Source organism: Taudactylus pleione, unplaced genomic scaffold (assembly GCF_031769625.1).
Source record: "Taudactylus pleione unplaced genomic scaffold, aTauple2 ptg000422l, whole genome shotgun sequence".
Lineage (NCBI taxonomy): Eukaryota > Metazoa > Chordata > Amphibia > Anura > Myobatrachidae > Taudactylus > Taudactylus pleione.
The window spans coordinates 1,213,635-1,234,316 of NW_028284824.1; positions in this window are offsets into that span (position 1 = coordinate 1,213,635).

Consider the following 20,682-nt stretch of genomic DNA (forward strand, 5'->3'; position numbering starts at 1 on the left):
TGCTAGCACCCATTTCCAAGTACCCCAAATTTGACAGGACTACTTATTTTCTCCCAAAAATACTGCTTTATACCATCCTTCACCACTTCTGCAAAGACGCTAATTAGTGGCAATTGTGCGAACTTAAGTACCCCAAACTGTTTCATTAGGGCTAATCGGGCACTACTACATTGATTCCCAATGTTCCCGCATCTTTCTGGGGGGTTCAGGCTGATTTCCCCAATTCAGACACCACTTTTCGCCTGTTCTGTCTTCTCGTTGCTCAGTTTTTGAGTCTTTTGGGATTGAATAGGGCAATGATCAAAGCATCTTGTAACCACGGCGAGAGCTCTGTTAATAAATAGACACCATGCTTTTCATTTATATGTATATATTTTGTAAGAAGGTATAACCGCATATAAGAATTGCCAATGTTGTTTGCTGTTCTAAAACACACAGGAAATTGGGAAAAATAAGTGGACAGTATGAATTCCCACTGGCAGAACAAGTCAGCAAGATAGATATGAAAGTATTTCAGGGACAGATCGTTGTGAAGCTGCAGTTTCATTGAAGAAACTCACCTGGCAATCAGGAGAAAAAACATTTCCATCTCATTTTGCAATGTTTGTTTAATAATGTGAAGTATGTTTAATTGGTTTACAGAGTTAATCCCATATGTGACTATTAGTGTACTTTAATATATAACTAAATGACTAATGTTTTGTGATCTCCCACAATTTCTTATACAAGTTTTCACAGAAAACTGAGTACCCCTAATATTCAAATATGTATTTTATTCATACATGCCTACGGGAGGCTCACAGATTTCGGTGAGCACACCTGGACACCAGGGAGGGTAGACCAGCCTCAGTGAAGTGGTCAGTGCTGAAGCTTAATGACGAGACTTGCTGTGAGTTGTAGATTAGTGGCCCCGCTGCTCAATGGCACAAATCGCGACATTGAGCAGTAAAGGGTTGAGCAGTGACCACGTGTTTCACTGAACAAACCCCCTCCTCTCACCTAGACCTCCCCTCTCAGAGCGGAGATTTAAAACTTCAGCAGTTATGACTATATTGTATAGTCTGAATTTTTGTAATTTAATTTAATAAACGGCAGCCACCGGAATGCTTTTCCTTTCTGGCCTACTTACGGTATGTGCATTTCAGACATGTATTTATATCACCAGGCAAAGTTTAATTGGTCCATCCAGAAATACTATTGCACAGGCTGGCAAATCTAAGCTGTATCTGTGTGACAATGAATAAGTAATACCTTAATCCGGATTCTTTCATTTATAGAGAAAATTAAAGTTCATAAACGAGAATGATTGCTCTCCCAGCACTGTATCTGTGTCAGCAGGTGTTATACCAAGTGACGCCTCTCTAAAATAGGTTGTGCCGTTTTCAAAAAACTGTGCCAGTCTCTTTAAGATGTTTGCCTTTGGGCAAAATGCTAATTCATTGATATTCTACTGTTTTGCTGCATATGTGGTAGAGCCTGCTGTTTAATCTATGATAAAATAAATATATATTGTAATTTATATGTTTACAGGTATTTTTGGCCCTGTCCTAAATTTTGTGTGAAGTGACATCCTGTTGTGAGCAAGGAATGATACCAGGATTCAAATTACTGTACTAGAGGTCATAGAGCCAGAATCACTTTTTAGGCTCAAACATGAAGTTTTAGTGGTATATTTACTAAAGTGACGGTTTTTAGAAGTAGAGATGTTGCCCATAGCAACTAATCAGGTTCTAGCTATTATCTTCTAGAAGGTGCTAGATAAATGTTAAGTAGAATCTGATTGGTTGCTATGGGCAGTGGCGGGCTGGGCCGGGGGGCAGGGTGCCATGTGCCCCCCGGGCCGCAGCGTCATGCGGGCCGCTGGCCGGTGCAGTCTGTGTCACCGTGACACAGACTGCACCACGTGTGTAGCGCTGACCGGACGGATGTTCGGTCAGCGCTACACTGACAAACACACAGCCCCCGGCTCCGGCAGCTGTGTGTTTGTTGTAAGCAGCAGCCAATGAGAGTCTGTCAGACTCTCATTAGCTGCTGCTGCGCCCACTGCGGGAGCCGCTCCATCTTCCGGCTCCCGCAGTGGGCAATAGGAGAGACGTTATGATGTCATATGACGTCTCTCCCATAATACAGAGAGGCCCGGCCCGGGAGGACAGACGGAGGAGCAGCTGGCGGCGGCGGGAGCGGGGATTCAGGTAAGTGGGTTTTTTTATTTTGTTTTTTATATTACGTGTGTCTACTGGAGGGGGGGTGTCTGGCACTACTGGGGGCACTACAAAGGGGAGACTACTACTACTGGGGGCATTACAAGGGGGGTGGGGGACTACAACTACAGGGGGCACTACAAGGGGGGGACTACTACTACTGGGGGCACTACAAGTGGGGACTACTGCTGGGGGCACTACAAGGGGGAGGGGACTACTACTACTGGGGACTACTACTACTGGGGGCACTATAAGGGTTCTACTACTACTGGGGGCACTACAAGGAGGGTGGGGGACTACTACTACTGAGGACTACTACTACTGGGGACACTACAAGGGGGGGACTACTACTACTGGGGACACTACAAGGGGGGACTACTACTGGGGGCACTACAGGGGGGGACTACTACTACTGGGGGCACTACAAGGGGGGACTACTACTAATGGGGGCACTACAAAGGGGGGGGGACTACTACTACTGGGGGCACTGCAAATGGGGGGACCACTACTACTGGGGGCACTACAAAGTGGGGGGACTACTACTACTGGGGGCACTACAAGGGGGGGGACTACTTCTGGGGGCACTACTGGAGGCCAGCATAAGGGTGTTCTCTCCTGTGGCACACGGGGACACTGCATATGGGCAATATGACAGGGGGCTGCCCTAATCTTTATTTTTACCTTACATTAATCCCATATGGACCCGCCTCCTCCCTGGAACACTGGAGGGGGGGGGGGTCGCCGTAGCACGCATATTCTTCGGACACACACGCTACTCCTCTGCCAGGGCCGCCTGCATGCATTTGCCCCCCAGGCTAAAAGTTGCCAGCCAGCCCCTGGCTATGGGCATCATCTCCACCCACACTTTAGTAAATATAACCCTTACTATACAAGAAACATTTAAAACATGTGATCAGCTGATGCTTGGTTGGCATTTTCAGTCTCATCTATCTGCCTTAAACCTCTGGATCTGCAAGCAGGAGGGCTGAATCAACTTGGGCTCCAACACAGAAAAGTAGGGATCCTCAATAGAAGTATCCTCCTTCACAGGTCCAGTAGCTAAAGACAATGAGTAGTTGGAATTCAGGAAGGAAATTATAGTAGTCATTGCAATACAGTTGCAATACTCTAAGGAATCCAGCACACAGTGTTAGGGAGCACATTTCATTAAGGCAAGCCATATGATTTAATTAAGGATTGGCACAAACTATGGGAGAAGTCACAGGCTATGAGTGTGGACTGTATGAGCCGCTAGTGGTTGGTGCTGGCTCACCTGAGATAACAAAGTAGATAGACAAATGTCAAGGCGGGCAGTGCAGTTTAAAAGTCAGTAAATTAAATGACAGTAGCCAAGAATAACTTGTTGTTTAGGCACTTGGGGCCAGATGTATCAAGCAATGATAACCCCTTTTTCCCTTGTTTTCACCTAAAAAGGGCTTATTATCGCGCCCCTAAACACTATTAAAGGCAAACCATTGGAGAAATCAGAGATTTCTTCAGCAGCCCCTGTTAATAATGCTGCTGCCATAGCGTGATCGGCACTTACTAAACTTTTTACCGCTTGTTACCTTAAAGCACTATATGAGAGTGTCTCTATATGTTAGTTAACCTATCAAAGACATTGCGTATGGGTGGTTGAGTGAACGTTTGACCTGTACACTGCACACCGGATATTATAGATCATAGAAGAACAGAGGCACAGAGCCATGCCTAAGCAGAACAGGAGCAGAAAATCTTTGAGAGACACTACAGGCAAGTATGGCTATATGCATGGCGTATCCTCCTTACCTGGTTTCAGTGGATAGTGGAACCTCTAGATGAGAAGGGAAGCAACTTGTTCCAAACTCTCGATAGTCCAAAGCAGTGGGAAGCAAGCTTGAGAGACAGTACCTTGTTTTTGCTGGAGAGCTGTTTTTAGCATTGAAAAAAGGTGCTGATCAATAGTGTGTATAAGCACGGATTAAACTAGGGAGGGGCTAAGAGGACACGTGACCCAAGTGCCGGGCTTGAGGGGGTGCCGGGAGGCTAGGCTGCTGCTCTTGTAGCCGCATCCCTGGCCTTTAGAGGCTCAGAGATACTGTCAGTCTAATGTGGTGCTGGTCGCATGTCAATCCGTACTCGTGGACCGGCAGCCAATCAGCAGAGGCTGCGTTCCGTGAGCGCCAATTGGTTCGTGTGCAGCGCCACATTACAATGGTGGCAGTACTGACAGTTCCCCAGCATGTGGAAGCCCCGTCCCGCGCCACTCCGAGCTCACCCACCGCACGGCCCTGGCAGGTAAGAGAACGGAGATGTGGCCTTACTGTGGCTTCATGTAAAAAAGGCCTCACTGTAGCATAATGTAAAGGGGGCCTCACTGTGTGGCATAATGTATATAGGGCATTACTGTGGCATAAATGTATAAAGGGCATTACTGACGCATAATGTAAAGGGGGCCTCACTGTGGCATAATGTATATAGGGCATTACTGTGGCATAAATGTATAAGGGACATTACTGTGGCATAATGTATAAGGGGAATTACTGTGGCTTAATGAATAAGGAGCAGTACTGTGGCTTAATGTATAAGGGGCATTACTGTGGCATAATGTGTTGTAAGGGGCATTACTATAACAGAATGTGTTGTAAGGGGCATTACTGTGTTGCACAATGTGTTGTAAGGGGCATTACTGTGGCAGAATGTGTTGTAAGGGGCATTACTGTGGCAGAATGTGTTGTAAGGGGACATTACTGTGGCATAATGTGTGATAAAGGACATTACTGTGTGTCATAATGTGTTGTAAGGGGCATTACTGTGGCATAATATGTCACAAGGGACATTACTGTGAGGCATAATGTGTTATAAGGGGCATTACTGTGTCACAAAACCACACACCCTTTTATCCCTCTGTGTTGTATTTTTTTGGGGGGAGGCGCCAAATTATGGCCTTGCCCCGGGTGACAAAAATCCTAGCTTCGGCCCTGGTATAAGCATATGTTTTGTAAGCAGTAGAGGTCTAAAGAAGGGCATCATAGGGACTCCGGAAAAAGTACAAACAGGCAATTTGGGTAGCAGAGGCAATGAATATGGTATGAAAAGGCAAACTATACATAGAGGACCAAATTTGCCCAGCAAGACTGGCGATGGTATGCAGAATAAGTCCAGTTTAATATTTGCAGAACACTTTTTGCAATTTGAAGATATACTAGGCCCATGCGTGGCCCCTGAGGTGGCCCTGGCCAATTTGATGCCGTAGGCAAGATTATAACTGGTGTCCTTTAAATAAAGTGGGTTTGGCAGCTGTACCTGCTGGATGCCGCTGAAAAACTGGAACCCTAGGCATTCGCCTATATGGCCTACGTCTGCTCCCGGATCTGCTTGGCTCTAGCTCCTGAGCGGGGTCAGCAGTGGTGCTAGTGGATGTCATTGCCTGGAACTGCATACTGAATAATCTGTGACATAATTTGACTGAGCAAAACTTTTTGGGGCCTTGGGTATGCACACAAATTATTATCAGTTATTTATATGTGGGTGATTTACTACAAATTCCAGAGCTGCTTGGTCTGGTTATGAATAGGAGACTTCCTTGTGGCCATGAAAAAGTTCAAAACAGATCCCAAATATTCCTGTACTGTATTTTTGGAATATTTGTCCTATGGATTGTTGAAGTTATTTTAGAACGGCTTATAATTATGAATACATAAAAACTAGAGATGTGCACGGACCCCCTTGTTTTGGTTTTGGTTCTAATTCATCATCGTGTTTTGGTTTTGGTAAAACCACCCTCAAGTGTTTTGGTTTGGAATCGGCTGTCACTCGATTTTGAATGACTTAAAATCGAATAAAAAAATCGCTAAAACAGCTAAAATCATGTAATTATTATTATTACCAGTTATTTATATAGCGCAAACATATTCCGCAGCGCTTTACAGAGAATATTTGGCCACTCAAATCAGTCCCTGCCCCAAGCAGAGCTTACAATCTATATTTCCTACCACATGCTCACACACATACACACTAGGGTTAATTTTTGTTAGGAGCCAATTAACCTACCAGTATATTTTTGGAGTGTGGGAGGAAACTGGAGTACCCGGAGGAAACCCACGCAATCACAGGGAGAATATACAAACTCCACACAGTTAGGGAAATGATCCCACAACCTCAGTGCTGTGCGGCAGTAATGCTAACCATTACACCGTCTGTGCTGCCCCAATCTCAACCTGTTTACATGCAATCCAAAACCTGAGTTTGTTTTTTAAATCCAAGTTCCAAACTGACTACAGAACCGAACCGGGATTCGATTCGACTTGGAACCCCAAAGTGATTCCGAACTGGGACTCAAGTCGGCTTGGAACCTCTACATTCGGGTGTGTTCGTATTTCAGGAAACTCGGACAGCACATAATAAAAACACATTTGGATCAGGGTCTCAATGTCGGCGGCAATGTATGTTCTATGGTCATCTTTCAGTACTCACAGAGCAGGGATCGATCATCTAAGCATTGTGCTGAACCGTTTGTGAGCACAAGGGGTTTCCACTGTCTTTTTCTTCAGCTCTAGCCATCATGTGTATTACAGAGGTCACATTGTTATCAGAAGTAAGGCATGGCAGAGGATGGGTGCGACATGTCCCTGCCTGTTGACTGCCTATTCACACAGCAAACGTGTTGCTTACACATAACACCACTTAGTGTTCACCATAGAAAGAGATTTGATTCAATTTTCAAAACTGTTCAGCACTTGGGCAGATACAAAAGGGAAGATCAGGACGCTCACTCCCCCTCTCCCCATAAGACTTCTCTACTGCCCACTACCGCTGGCCGCTGTATCATGAACTTAATATTGTTCCCGCAGCTTGACGTAAAGACTACGTGGCTTATTTCTATTCATCAAGAATTACAGAAACACCATGTTAAGTGTAATTTGTTACCACTACTCGATAAAATGCACTTTTGAGCCAATTTTTCCTTAAAGTAATGCCAGGATCTGGCCTTTGATAAGAGGCTGTCCTGACAAACAGTCTACAGTAAAGGGATAGCTATGACCACCACTGTACTTCCTGGTTCTGTCCCAGGGTGGGATGTATCAAGCATTGCATTTTGGATGCGATACATCCCTCTGCTGATTGCAGGCATACCAGCGTTAATAACGCCAGTATGCATGTACAATTGCGATTAAAATCGAAAAGGACAGCTCTTTCGAAAAGATCTGTCTTATGCGATGAGAGGACATCCAGGTTTATGACCCGGGGGTCCTTCAGCGCATGCGTGGCTGTTGGCAAGCACATGCGAGAGCGATAGGGACCCTGTGAGGGATCCTGTTGGATCCCACTCTGGGAATGATGCAAAAAGAATCCCATAGTCTTCTATTAGGCAAATCCCAAATTTACATGGGGGCAAGCAGGGGAGGAGCGTGTAGTTGTCAGGGGGGAATCAGAAGATTCCCCTCCAGCTGAGCTTTACCTATAGGATAGACACGCTAACACCATCCTCAGCTGGCTTAGAGCTTATTGAGTTGCTCCTGACCACAGTACCCTTTGAGAACAAGGTGACAGTGCAGTAGTCAGTGTGATGTTCTGGTTTTGTTGTGGGCCCGGGGTGGTGATAGGAGCAAACACAGAAGCAGATTTAAAACAAAACGTGGAACTTTTAATAAGTGGTTTGGCAGACATGAACAATGGGAGACAATAAAGTCCAGGGATGGCACTAAAGTGCAAATGGGAACTGAGGTGAAGCAATGGGTAAAAGTCCAGGTAGTGGCAGATAGGAGCAGTCCAGTCTGGATCTTGTGAGGCTGTAATGAATTGCAGGTTGAAGTGAATTTGCAGGCTGTAGTGAATTGCAGATTGAAGTGAATGGATAATGTCCAGGGGATTAGCAAGTGGAGGCAGGGTAACAGCTGACACAGGTACTCAGGCAAGGGAGAGGCAATAGGAGGAGGCAGAGGATTCCAGCAGGGTATTGAGCAGGTCAGGTAAGCAGGCTAAGACAAAGATCCAACAGGCAGTAATTGAGCACAGGAACTCTCTCTCAGCGGCGGCTGAGAAACACGTTGCACTGGCAATGAAAGAGAGCTCTCAACTCCCTTAAATACCCAGTGCTCCGCTGTGACAGGCCAGAGAGAGCATGTGACCCACCAGGATAGGGCGATTAGATCACATGGCTAGAGGCAAGATGGCAGCGCTCATGCTGGAGCAGACGGAATCACCGCCAGACCAAACAAGCCCAGAGTGACAACATGCCCGTACAGGATCACGCACAACTAATGCTCCCTGCCAGGCACCAGCTCCACCGCCAGACGCCCCCCACCATAGCGACCTCACAGGTAATACCCGCCGACCGATATGCCGAGAAACCCTGGTCGTGACAGTCAGCAGTACTTTGCTGAATGCAGGATATATTGGCCATTTGTTAAATAGCCTTTTACTTTCAGCTGTGCGAAAACAGCCATTGACGCATTGTTTAAGTCTTTATTTCACCTAAAAATTCTGTGCAGTGTGATTTTACAATGGCCGTTCCATGGAATAATGATTCAAAAGCAGAACTGGAAGATTGTATCACCGCACTCATCTGAAACGACGGTTCCACCGCAGATTCGATTTATGCAGAGTTCCAGCTAAACTCACCTCTAATCACAAACCCTTAAAGCTTGTCTTTTATGTCACCGAGGGCTTGGAAGACAACTTATAATGTTAAATTGCATGCAATGGCTTATTTCCTAAAGGGCAATACAAGAACTAGCCTAAGGGCTCGTTAGAGTAGGGGGTTACTGCTTTTGTTCACAACATGTTTCAACACATTATCCATGAAAGCAACTGTTTGCGATCTGTGTCATTTCACAACATGGAAACCTGTCATTCTTCATCACACAGAACTGGGAGTGAGGTCATTCTCTTGTAAAATATAATTTGCTTTTATATACTGTATTCTAGTGCATAAAGACATCTCTAGTCACTGCCTGCAGTATTATTCTCCTAGGCAGAGGTTTTCCATAGCATTTGCAGAATATATGCATTCTTTTGGAATATGGACTCAGAAATCCATTCATTACTATAGTGATGATATTTTGTGCTTAAAATGAAGGTGTACAAAGTGCTACTATGGAGCTACTCTCTGGGTTAAACATAGACTGTTCCCAGGTATGGATGTGACTTGTCAAATAAAAGTAGCAATGCAAACATCAAAGTTGTAAGGCAACAATTGTAGGTGGTTTCTTACAGAAGAATGCAATAAAGATTGAAAAGAGGAAAAGGCACTCGAAAACATAAAATGTACAATATATAACATGTGCTTTTAAACATAAGAGCTACATGAATTATTCCAGGGAAAGAAACTTGTCAAGTCTGCATAGAACTGGTATTACACATTCCCAGTAGCCATTAAATGCAAAAGAAAGCTGTAAACAGAATGTTGTAACCATGTTCTGAATCTTAATGTGCTGAATTCCTCTTGTAACATTTATAATCATTTCAAATAATTAGTCAGTGTCTGGGTGTATTTTATTTTATGGGATGCCTCCCCATTGAGCTTCAATCAGTGGACCTTTTGCTGTGTAATAATATTAAGCTCCTGCTTATCACAATTGTTTTTCAATAGCAATGACATTGGCAGAAACTATATAATAGTCGTGAATGGTCGGTCTTGTCTCCGTTGTAGGGATGGTCATTGATGTGGTGTTCATCAATGGTTACCGGTTACCATCGATGGGTCCATCAGTGATTACCATCTATGGCACAACATTTTTTTTATGGTTTGCACTCCTCGAAGGCCACCAATGCTGGGGGAATGGTGGGCCACGGGCCAATCAAAAACAAGGGCGGGGCTAAGCTCTCTTCTGTTAAGAAAAAAAAAGCTCCCACTCATCCATCCATGGTGGAGAACCATTGGCTGTCTGCCATCGACGGTAAAGCCATCACCCATCAACAGTTAACCATCGAAGATTGCTAACTATTGATGGTCGATGGCCATCCCTACTCCGTTGTGTGCATTGGGAGCTGGAGCAGGTGCCAATGGCTCCCACTACTGCAACGGACTGATGGGACAAGTTTGTGGCCGGAAAGAGGGTGTCCCTGCAGCGATGTCCACAACACCTAGAACGGGATGCATGAAGAATCGCACTCACGATGCGATGCTTTCCGCCAGTCATCGCATGCATGCCGGCTTTGGTGGCGCTGGTATGCATGAAGATCCCCACAAAGGACCGTTCTGTCGGTAAGAGCAACCGTTTGCGATGGAGGGACTTCCACGTCTAAGACCCAGAAGCCCCTCCAGCATCCTTCTGTAGATGCACAGAAGGACCCGCAAGCCGTGGGGGGCGCTGGGAGGGATCCGATTGGGTTCCTCTCACAGCACTCTGCGGAAAGAAGCCCATAGGCTTCTATGGGTAACGCTGTCAGGAAGATGGCAGTACCCACCGCAACTAAGTCCCGGAGTGCATTGCACTCCGGGGCTTAGTGCATATGAGAAATGTGGTCAAACCCGCATTTTCAAGGTTTGACCACATTTCTCCCCTTCCTGCATTTCGCCCCTAATGTCCCAGCAACAGCAAGTGACGAATCATAAATTATTGTAACATATTAATGCTCTTTAACACCAAATTATTGCAAACGCAAAAAAGTAGTAGCATAATAAAATTATTGCCTCACTCAGGTTGGCAAGAATGATCATTGCACCTCACATAGTTGCCTGGCTAAGGATATCACTTTACTTTCACCCACACAGTGGAATAATTGTGATGGGCACTACAATTAGTTCCAAGCCACTGGGTAACATTCAGAAGATCCCTCTCTGGCCAGGTTGCTACATAGACAAAAGCATCTTGAGATCTTGTTAACCAGTGACGTGCAGTGAGGTCAATGGCTGGGGAGGCACACATGGAGATGGGTCTGAGTGCTGGGAGCCTGTCTCTTCCCCTACTCATTGTAACTCTCCCCTCACTATGCTCAGCTTCAGTATCCATTGATTCCTCCTACTTGCATCACTTTGTCTTCTCTTGCTGCTGCTGACAGCTCCAGTCTCTAAATACTGCAGTGCACTTCCTGGTCACATGACACATCCAAGGTGTCCATCAGTGATCAAGGCACGCCCCCCATACTCAGAGGCATGCCTCTGTTAGCTCTCTTTCTTTGCAGCTTACTGTGGCCCCGCCCCCAGCTCTGCAAGCAGTGTCTGACTATACAGAAGCGAGGCTGAGCTGTTGCTGCCTCATCTCTCGTCTCTCTGCAGTCCCAGGGAGCTCCACAAAGCTGGTGAGTGTTAACTATAAAAATTATTACAATAAACATAGAAGATGTTTATAAGTTATAAATATCTTCTTTGTATTATTCTAATAATTTATATATCAAATCTCAGAAGTATGACAGGGGAGGCTCCGCCTCAGTGGAGCCAGCCGGAAGGGAGACACAGCGCATCTGCACTAGGCTGATGCACTGTGAGCTCTAGCGGGGATCGCTCCGGCCGATGAAATGTTAATACATCTCATTGTTAGTGCTTCCTGCTTTGCCTCGGTAAAGAGGCGAAGTAGCAAGCATTATAGCGGCACGTTACATGTCCCCCAGTGTGTGGTTTGAACCCAGTGAAAATACAACAGGAATGAGCAACCAGCAGCTCTCCTGCTGTAGTCAAACTAAAAGTCCCAGCTTTCTGGCAACTAAAGGTATAGCCTTGAACTAAAGAAAAAGAAAACTCAATTGACTGGACATGTCCATCTCTCAATTTTACGAAATCCTTTCTCCGCCATCTCATGAATGCAGCAAGAGCAGTCATTCCCTGCTTTTGGAGCTCCACTATCTGGCACACTCTCTCTCAGTTGTTAAAGAGGATCGACCTCTACAAGACTATGAAAGACCTTAAGTCTTTTTTTTTTACTTCAATATAACATCAACATATAGTATACAGAAAAAGCATCTTCTAAGAGGATCTAACATAGGGCCTGATTCAGACCCACTCGCGAGCGGCTGTCCGCTCGCAAGTGGGTCGATGGTGTGCACTGAGCATGCACATGACGGAGGGAGCTCCGTCGTGCGCATGCGCCAGACGCGACGAGCGAATGACTTTCCTTCGCTCGTTGTGTCTGATCAAAGGGGGCGTGCTATCGATGTTGATTGACAGCACGCACCCTTTGGTGGGCGTGCCTCCCAGACGGGGGCGTTCCCAAGGGAACGCCTACCGTCAGAAGCCGGCCCACTGACATCACTAGTGATGTCAGTGGGAGTGATTTTGGCTCTGATAGAGCCAAAATCACTCCGGGCCTTGCGGTTGAGAAAGTCAACTGCAGGCTCCGGCTCGCAGTGGCGATGGTCAAGACCATCGCGACCATCAACCTGCACGCTATACGAGCGTCCAGGAGGACGCTCCATTTTTATGGAGGACGGCCCTCATTCAGAGCGAGCGCTCTGCTCAGAGCGTCAGGCTCTGAATGAGGGCCATAGTCGTTTAGAGTTAATTTCAACCATCCAAATCACAAAAATATGTATCCTTTGAATCACAGCTAAACATCATACAAATGTAAAGCTATTATATCAGGCATTTGATATTTATCATCAAGATTCAGTAAGCAATCATTAATCACCGACAGATCCCGAGCTGGTATGACCAGCATGTGTCGATTCAAGCCATCTAGACCATATCTTAAGAAATTTCTTTTCTGACTATAAATACATATTTTTCATGTGAGACTACCGTGTTTCCCCGATAATAAGACACTGTCTTATTTATTTTTTTTTGTTAAAAAAAATACCATAGGGCTTATTTTCGGGATAGGTCTTATTTTAATTAACATTGACAGCAGTGCCCCTTATGCAGGCCCCCTTGTAGAAGTGCCCCTTATGCAGGCCCCTCCTTGCAGGCCCCCTTGTAGAAGTGCCGCTTATGTAGGCCCCCCCACCTGTAGCAGTGTCCCTTATGCAGCCTCCCTTGTACGGTAGAAGTGCCCCTTATGCAGCCTCCCTTGTACGGTAGAAGTGCCCCTTATGCAGCCTCCCTTGTACGGTAGCAGTGCCGCTTATGCAGGCCCCCCCTGTAGCAGTGTCCCTTATGCAGCCTCCCTGATTGCATTGCAAGCCCCCCTGTAATTGATCCCTCACCCACCAGTACGGTATTTACCTGACTCTCTGCCGTCCGGGATGTCGCTCTCACTTGCGCGCTGACTGGATCTAACATGATCCAGCAGGCGTGGCCGCACAGGATCCTCAGCGCGCGGGTGACGTCATGACGTCACCCGCGCACTGCGTGACTGGGAACGCTGGTCTCTGCAGCGTTCCCAGCTCAAAATGGGATTTTGGTAGGTCTTATTTTCGGGGTAGGGCTTAATTTGGACCGGGTTACAAAAGTAAGGGTAGGGCTTATTTTCGGGGTAGGTCTTATTATCGGGGAAACACGGTACTTTATTTACCAGCGATATCCATGCGTTAATGCTCGGGGCACAGGGCGCCATCCACTCCCTCGCTATGCACACTTTACCAAGCATGCACATATTATTTACAAATAGTTTAGAGTATTTATCAATAGACTCATCTTCAATGTTAGCTAGAACACAGGACACTGGAGTGAGAACATCTTGTGGTATACCTGTATCTGATATAATACGACATATCTCTTGCCAGAAAGTATTTATCTTTGGACATTGCCATATGAGATGCCAAAAATCTCCCTCAGTTGAGTTACATTTGGGACATTGTGAGTTTGCCCTACCCCCAATTGCGTATAATCTAGTGGGTATCATATAAACTCTATGGAGTATAAATAGCTGTATCTTTTGGAATCGAGCAGACACTGTGGCGTTGCGCGGACTGGTCAAGGCCAGTTGCCATGTCTCATCAGAGAGTACACCAACATCGTTTACCCATTTTTGTCTAATATGCGCTAGGTCAGATGCATGATGTCCATCCAGTAATTTATTATATAAAATAGAAATCAGGCGGCAAGAACGAAGAAGCAGTGGAGCCCCTCTGAATTGAGCATTAAGTGCATGTCTTAGCTGAAGAAATCTGTAAAAGTATTCCCCAGGGACTTTAAACTCTGCTTGACTTTGCTGAAAAGATTTAAAAAAACCTTCCCGATATAATTGCCCAATAGATGTCGCTCCCTATCTTCCCCATACTTCCCCAACTCTGAAAGCTCAGAAAGTGCTCTTGTATGAGCTAACGACCTTTAAAATTTGCGAGGCCAATCTCCAAATTAATACAGCTTGTTTAACCAGGGGGATTTTGACAGTTATTGCTAAGGAGTAGTTGAACCGGAGACAAACCCATGTCGCTATCAGCTATGATATGATTAATCATTGAGAATTCCTGTAGTGCTTGGAACCACTCCCATAAATGTGCCAGTTGCGTGGCATAGTAATATAATTTAAATGAGGGCAGTGCCAAACCGCCTGGGTCTCTACGCCTAGTCAACGTATCAATTTTAATTCGGACTCTCCCACTAGACCAAATTAAAGAGGAAAGCAGACCATCAATCTGTTTAAATATTCGTTGTGGAATATATATTGGAGAATGATGAAGAACATATTTTTGGGGTATTTTGGGTTGTACGACCATTTTAACTATGTTTACCTGGCCTGTCATAGTAAGTGGCAATTTGCCCTAGACAGAAACTCGAGTTTTAAGAAACTCCAGCTGGGGGTTAATATTAAGGGGTAGATACCTAGAGGGATCCTTTGTAATCCAAATCCCGAGGTATTTAAAAGAGTTTACCCAATGCAACGAGTAACATAGCAAAGAATCAGTTGGGCCAGAACCCACAAAAGGAAGCGCGTAGGACTTATCCCAGTTAACACATAGGCCGGAGTATCTGCCAAATGTATCTATAGTACTTAAAACATATGGGATGGAAACTGTATAGTTTGAAATAAATAATATAATATCGTCTGCGTATAGCGCAATCTTATCTACTTTGGTTCCGACGGTAAGTCCTAGTATATGAGGGCAGGCTCTAAATTTGCATGCCAAGGGCTCAATGGCAAGGGCGAACAAAATAGGAGACAAGGGACAGCCTTGACTGGTACCTTGGAACAGTGGAAACTGGGGGGAAACAAATCCATTTACAGCAACTCTTGCCACAGGAGCAGAATATAGTAATTTAACCCATTTTATATATCCCGGACCAATTCCAAATCCTTCCAGTGTCTCCCACAAGTATTCCCACTCCACTGAATCAAACGCCTTAGCGGCGTCAAGAGACATTATGACGGATGTTGAGTCATCACTGCGGGGCACTTGTAAATGTGTAAACAGGCGTCTGAGATTAATGGCAGTCGATTTGCCAGGCGTAAAGCCCATTTGATCCAGGTGAATTAATTGTAGTATAACCTGGTTAATTCTAGTAGCTAAAATTTTTGCTAGTATCTTAACATCAGTGGGTAGTAATGATATGGGCCTGTATGAGTCAGTAGAGGAAACATCCTTATCAGGCTTGGATATAACAATTATAAGAGCTTCTGACATAGAGTCAGGGAGTTTGTTATATTCATATATTTGATTGAAGAGTTTAAGCAGGCAAGGCAAATAAAAGGCTTTATGTTTCTCATACAACTCAAGAGGGATCCCGTCCACCCCTGGAGCTTTGCCAGTGGGGAAGGAGTTAATGGCCAACTCAATCTCCTCTATGGTTATGGGGGAGTCTAAAAGATCGCGTCCTTCTGGACTAAGTTTTGGAAGAGATATACCTGCCAAGTAGTTACGGATATCCTGTATCCCATCTTTCAAGCATGAGCTATACAACTGAGAGTAGTATTTCGCAAATTCAATGGCAATATCAGGAACCTTATTATATACCACTCCATCATGGTCAATAATCTGGGCTACATTTATAGACGATCTCTCGCCTCTTGCTAAATTGGCCAGATATGATCCGGGTCTCTCCCCTGAGGCATATTGGTGGTGGGAAGAGAAAAGCAGTTTAAAATTTGCCTTATCCTCCAAGCATTTTGTCCACGTCTTTTGCGCATCTACCCAGTCCTGTCTATTAGATTCAGTATTATCTGATAGGTATGTCAGCTCCAGCGTTCTACACATTGTCTCCAGCTCAGACTCCTGTTTTTTATAGAACGATTTTAGGCTGGCCACCCTTTGTATCAACGTACCCCTAAGGAACGCCTTAAAGGCATCCCACAAACTGGGTTGAAAAAACGGTTCACTATTTAAATCAAAAAATTCTGACCATGCAGCTTCCAGTTCAAGACCAGCACCTATTCATGTTAGCCAAAACGGATTTAGTTTCCAGAAAGACTGTACTCTATGGCCCTCTAAATCAATGGTCAGTGAAATAGGGGAGTGGTCAGAAATGCCCCTAGTTTGATAATAGATCTTCTGTATACGAGGCATCATATTAGGTGTTACCAGGGCCAAGTCAATTCTAGAGAATGATTTGTAAGTAGGGGAGAAATATGAGTATTGCCTTTCCCGTTGGTGCCTAAGTCTCCATGCATCTAATAAACCCATCTCGGTCACATGTTCGCAAACCCAGTCCCCCGATCACTACCGGCTTGGCCTGTACCAGTATGTCTATCCAGCGACAAGTTGATCACATTATTGAAGTCACCGGCACATACTATTGGTAATCCTGGGAACAAAGCTATAAACTCAGCTGCCTTTTTAAGAATTTTGTGTGAATACGGGGGAGGACATATATTGCGAGGAGCAATAAAGACAAAGAATGTATTCTGCATTTTAGGAAAATATATCTACCCCCCACATCAGTTTGTATCTGATCCAACACAAAAGGAACTGATTTCCGTACTAGTATCGAGACCCCCCTGGACATTGATGTGTGTGTTGAATGATACGCCCAGCCCACCCAGGGTTTCTTTAATTACATCAGACACCCACCAACTAGGTGTGTCTCCAGTAGACAAATAACATCCGCTGCATACTGTTTAATCTGCCTAATGACCAACGAACGCTTGATTTTGTCATTTAACCCTCTGACATTACAGAATAAGAAATTAACATTTAGTGATGCCATCTTAAAGTACTATATTGCTTATATATTAGGGAGGTCAGTCGCCCAGCCCTCAAATAATACAACCTCTGCCAATTCTGAAGGATACGAAACCAAAACAGCACAAAAACCTCCCAACAAGTTACCCTCCCCCACCCTGTATACCAGCCTGAACTATGGCATACCTCATCCCTAAACTAAACAGAAACCTCTCCCCCTCTTATTCCTACGACTTCTATTAGTCAACTAAGGCAGTGCAATTATACCACTACCCCACTACATACACAAAAATGGCAAAAAATATAATGGCCCTAAGGCATAACACACATAAGGTCTCCAGGTCTATAAATGTGTACCCAGGACACCATAAAGGAAGACATAGAATTAACTTCCCACTGACAATATGTTTGTACCTTAGCATACAAAATTTAGAATTAGCTAATTATATATATTGTCAATACAAACAAGATAGGTCACATTCAAATATTCATACGGACTTTCAGTAATTGTAGCAATTCAAAATTCACACCAACAGAAAAGAAATATGCAAGGTTCAATCTTGAGCTATCGGGAGCCTTGCCGGCCTGCGCCGGTCCAGCCACAGGGCTGCGTCCCGCGGGGTTGCAAAGAATTTTGTTTCTCCGTCAGCCACCACCCTCAATTTGGATGGATAAATCATGGCATATGATATGTTGAGATCTCTCAAGCGCCTTTTTATAGTTGAGAACTGTGCCCTCTCCTTCTGGATTTCTATGGCAAAGTCCGGAAACACGGAAATCCGAGACCCATTCCACTGCAGGGGGCCGCTCACACGGGCCAGTCGAAGGATAACATCTCGATCTTTGTAGTGAAGAAGCTTTGCAATAAGCGTACGAGGCGGGGCCCCCGGTGGCAGAGGCCGAAAGGGAATACGATGGGCTCTCTCCACTGAGAAGTATGATGAAAACGAGTCTTTACCAAAAGTATCGGTCAGCCATTTTTCAATAAATTGCTCTGGATTACTGCCCTCTTCCTTCTCCGGCAGTCCCACAAATCTCACATTATTTCTTCTCAACCGACCCTCCATGTCCGACACCTTTTTCTGGACCGCTGACATCTGTGCATCTAGGGATCCAATGCTGACACCTAAAGGTGTTATTTGACCTTCTAAGGTGGACGTACGGGTTTCACGGGTTTCGCCCACTCATTCTCTTACACATTGCAGATCATGGTGTATTAACGATAGATCTGATTGGACTTTACCAATTTTATCAGAGAGTCTGGTTTTGCATGCCGTGACTGCATCGATTAACGCGCTGCATTGCAAGGTCTGAAGGGGTATCTGAAGTTGAGGCTGCAGAATCAGCAGGAGAAACAGGCGGGGAGTCACTCCCATGATCAGCAGTTTTAGGTTGAGTACCAGAGCCTCTGGCATATTGTACTAACTTTGCAGCCGCGGCTGAATGATGCTGATGCTTTACCATGTTTATATATGCAGATAGTACAGTCTGTGCAAGTATGCACTTTAGCATAGAGAAAAATCAGGGTTTTGGAGATGATTTATATAAAACACCTGCAGGTCTATAGTGAGAAGGCTGATTGTAGGATACTGCAGGACAAGGAGCATTAACAGATCACACAGGAGATATTAATATGTGAGCCACTCCGGGTAGCTCACCTGTCACTGGTCTCCCCACAGAGCATTCAGAGCATATAGAGCATATAGCGCAGTCCCCTGACTTAAGGGAAGATGGCGCCAGCTGGTCACATGGTCAGGCTAGCAGACCCTGAAATGGAGGCACCACAAGCTCCGCTTCCACGCCGCCCGTCCATCCCACCGCTCCCAGCAGAGTCCAAAAGCTGTGATCAGGCAGCAGGGAGGATGACTTGCCGTCCGGATGTATTGAAGAGGGGGCAGCCCGGCAATGGCGCCACCGGCGTGTCACGTGGCTAGTCCCGACAGCAGACCTCAGGGTGTGGGCATCCCGGCAGCACCAGCAACGCGGCGCCGCAGCTCAGGTGGCACACAGGAGGATCTCCTCACCTTCCACCGCCAGCCGGTATGTATTCCCGGGGGAGAGCAGGATATTCAGCCGGGTAGTTGAGACCTGGAGAGCACTAAAACTTACGTGCTACTCCATGCGCTCCTAGGCCACGCCCCCGAAAGACCTTAAGTCTTCTTCAAACCTGCATCTTCTGTCTTCACTGCCACTTGGTTGGAATTCAAGGAATCTCCAGATTAGGCTTCTCACTTTGCATCTCCTTCCCCTAATTTACCTCAGTAAACATGGTGGCAACTGTCTCCCCCCTTCCCTTTCGCCCCATTCCCCACTTCTCCTTCCTTTTCCAACTTTCTTTATATTCTCTGTGCTGTTGTTATTTTTCTTTTTTTTATGTTCATTTATATGGTCTTTCAATTTCATACTGTATGTACTGTACAGTTGTTCTAGGCTAAGCAGCTGTTATTATATTCATATATATCAGCTGCCATTTTCTGAATCACTTATGTTTTTATGTTCTTGTTGACCATTTGTATCATCTGAAATTGTGTATTACTATACGGTATTTACTGCTGATGTTGTATTTCTATTTTTCAATAAAAAAACACGGATTGCACAAAAAGAAAACAACGTATTTTTATGTAACAGATTTCAGGTTGTAAAATACTGGACATAGATTAGTCCATGCATAATACACTTCTTGTTGGTTTGCCTGGCTCTTAATATTTATTCCAACCAACATACACAATTTGTGGGGCTAATTCTGAGTTGGGAGCAACCAAAGCAAGTAACTTTGCTCCTGGACCAACCCATGTCGCAATGCAAGGGGTGCAAATTTATTTATTTATTTTTGTGCTAAAGGGTAAATACTGGATGTTTTTACATGTAGCCCACAAATGCTGGGCAGCTTTATTCTTGAATGTGCAGTTTTGATTTGAGTTTGGACACACCCCTCTCATATCTAAATCTTTCTGGACATTTTAAATCCCCTCTCCTGCCACGCAACATGGTTTTGCCTAGGTGCAGAGTCACTTGCTCTTTTTGCTTTGCTCCATTCCCGATCTGAATCAGCCACTGGGTGATTAGACTCTTCCCAGAATGGCATGCAGGATGTTTTGGGATGTTTCACTGCAGCTGCTGCTGGTAGCAGTCACATAGTTAGTACATTGATGTCTTAGATGTTGGTCAGTGTGAAAGACAGACAGGCAGCACAGTCCTGAGCAGTGAGTCTCTGTATCTCACAGTAAATGATGGTCGGTAACAGGCTTAACAAGCCATTTGATTTCAAGAGTACTTTGTTGATTCTCACAATACCCTGGGTGACATCAAAAGCCATGTACCACATTACCAGCAAACACCCAGCATTAGGATAATTTAATACTTATAAGTCATGTTTTGGGCTAGACTTAGCTCACCACTAATATTCCCTCCTCAAATACCTTTTTTCAATTATTCCATCGCTCACCACAATATGGGGAATATATACATCAAACCACTTTTGAAAATGTGGTTATGGCAAGAAAATATCACCCCAACCTGCAATGCGCCGATGAAAATTACTGCTAGCATTTAACAAAGATGGGAC